This window comes from Chenopodium album, chromosome 14, assembly GCF_948465745.1.
Source record: "Chenopodium album chromosome 14, dcCheAlbu1.1, whole genome shotgun sequence".
Taxonomy (NCBI): domain Eukaryota; kingdom Viridiplantae; phylum Streptophyta; class Magnoliopsida; order Caryophyllales; family Amaranthaceae; genus Chenopodium; species Chenopodium album.
Window position 1 is genome coordinate 19,396,144 of NC_137847.1, and position 3,010 is coordinate 19,399,153.

Genomic DNA, 3,010 nt, shown 5'->3' on the forward strand with positions numbered 1-3,010 from the left:
TCATTGTCCAAAATGAAATGATGAACAGTAAAATCTAGGTTTTGGATATTCGAAATATCTAAATTAAGCATAGTAATTAAATTTTCAGAAGAGCACCAATTATCAAGCCAGAATAGAACACTAGTACCATTACCAATTTAAAAGAGTCCTTTGGTTGAGGACTATATTCAAAAAAGGATTTGTGAGCTAGATATTTAGCAGTGATAGAACGAACCCAAAGATTATTTGGGTTAGATATTATTTTCCAACCTAATTTAGCTAAAAAGGCGGAGTTAACTGCCTCGGTTTTATGGAGGCCTAAGACACCATAATCTTTAGGTTGACAGATTTTATCCCATGAGATCATAGGTATAGCTGATTTGTTTGGCGATTGTTTCCAGAAAAACTTTCTATTAATTTGATCAAGATAATTATTAATAGTTTTTGGTAAGCGAGCTGTGGACATAGCAAAAGAAGGTAGCGCCTCTAAATTACTCTGGATAAGGACGGTCTTACCAGCTTTAGACACTGTGTTTGAAGACTAACTGTTCATCTTTTGTTCAGCTTTGATTACCAGATGTTGAAAATTATGCTTTGAAAAAGATCAAGAGTTAAATAAAACTCCCAAATATAAGCCTAAGAAAGACTTAGGAGTCATTCCTCTTTTTAGAAGAAGGGACCATTTTTGAGAAGACAATAGAAGACTTGTGAAAATTTATCAATTGACCCGAGATGGCAGAAAATTCCCCTAAACTATTTCGAATATGGGTACATGATGCCGAACTAGCTTTACAGAATAGCAAACTATCATCAGCAAAGAGAAGGCAAGGAATAATAGGAGCAGATGGAGCTAATTTAATTCCTATACCATTCTTTCTATTCATAGAATCCAAAAAAAGTTTCTTTGAAAGAACTTCCATACAAATAACAAATAAAACTAGGGATAAAGGGTCACCTTGATGAAGTCCTCTAGAAGGAATAATCATATTAGACGAATTTCGATTGACCACGGGAGAGTAAGATACTGTGGTAATACAAGCTTTAATTCAGCTAATCCACATGTCATTAAAACCAAAAGCAGAAAGAGTTGCCCATAAAAAATCTCATTCAACTCTGTCATAAGCCTTTTCCATTTCTAACTTTAGAGCTAACCATCCTGTTTTGTTTTTCGATTTATTTAAGATATTCAACACTTCTTGAACCAAAAGGATGTTATCTTAGATAGAAGTATCAGGGGCAAAAGCATTTTGATAAGGACCTATAATTTGCTTCAAGAACGGTTTTAGACGGTTTACCAAAATTTTGAAAATGCTTTTTTATAAAGGGTCATACAAAGACTAATAGGGTGGTATTGACTTGCCTTATTTGGATTTTCAACCTTCGGAATAAGATAAATGAGCGTATGATTTAGTTGGCGTAGTAAGACTCCATTAAAAAAGAAATCATGAACTGCTTTACAGACGTCTGAACCTATTATTGGCCAGTAATGCTGAAAAAATTTTGGACCGAAACCATTAGAATCAGGAGCTTTATAAGGGGACATGTTTATACAATATTTAATGTTATTGGCTTTTTATTTAATATACTTATTGTTATTACTCATACATATTTAATGTTTATACAATAAAAAGTACAAATGTTATTTTGTTCATATTCGTGTAAGTGAATGTTCAATTGTTCATATAATATTTGTATGCAATATGTTTAATATTGATGCAATAAAAAGTGTAAAAGTTATTTTTTTTTTACTTTTGTGTAAGTGAATGTTCATTCAATATTTGTATGCATTACATTTAATGCTCATAAGTACAAATATGTTCAGTTATAAAATGTTCAATTTTGAAATCATAAATGTTCATCTTTTAAAGTGAGGAACGATTAGCCAAAAGTTTGTGTAAAACTGATTTTTTTTTTTTTTAAATATTGTGTAAAACTGATTGAAATGAACAAAGTCTTAATTTTAAAAAGGAATAATTGATGGAGTGGTCATTTCTGATGCCCAATCCCCGTAAGCCATAACATGTCTCATTAATAGGGGTGTCAATCGGTTTTGCGGTTCGGTTTTTGGTTCGGTTTATCGGTTTTCGGTTTACAACGGATCGGTTTTTAATGGGTTGGAATTATTATCGGGTCAGTTCGGATCGGTTTTAAATAATTTCAGGTCGGCTCGGTTAAGTTTGTTTTTATTACAGTTTCTTTTCGGGTCGGATTCTAATCGGGTCGGGTTATATTTGGTTTGGGTCATAATCGATTCGGGTTAAAGTCGATCGGTTTAAAAACGGTGTTTGTCATTTTAAAGCGGGTTTTGGGTCAAAACATATTGGGTCCTAATCGGGTCGGGTTATAATCGGTTCAGGTCATAATTGGCTCGAGTTGAACATAGTCGGTTTGACAACTGGTTTTGCCAGTTTTAAATGGGTTACGTTAACGTATATATCCTAGTATATCCTCAACATTCTATAATTAGTTATTCCAATAGATCATACGGAGTATTAGTTAGTTGTTTAGCTTTAATTAAGTCCTTTTTCTGTATAAAGATTTTTAGGATCAAATAATAATAACAAATCTAGAGTTAGCTTTTGATTCAGATTTTTATAATACAATATAGTGTTCGGCTTTAAGTTACAGGTTGTAAACGATTTGGATTTATCAGGTTTTTGTCGGGTTTAATCGGTTTCAGTTTACAATGGGTCGGGTTGCTATCGGGTTCGGAAGTACTCGGTTCAGGTTGTTCTCGGTTTCGGGTTGTATCAGTTCGTCTTGATAACGGGTACGGTTCATTAACGGTTCTCAAACATTCGGATTGGTTCAGTTTCAGGTTTTAAAAAATCGGGTCGGGTCGGTTTACGGTTTTAAAATAACAGGTTCATAGCGGTTCGGGTCCTTTTCGGAACAGTTCGAAACGGTTCGGATTCACCAGTTCGGGTCGGTTTTTGACAGCTCTACTCATTAATCAAACACCCCCTAACATTTCCCAATTAATAAATAACAGTCATAAAAATTGCCTTGAATTGAGATTTGAGAGTTGAGA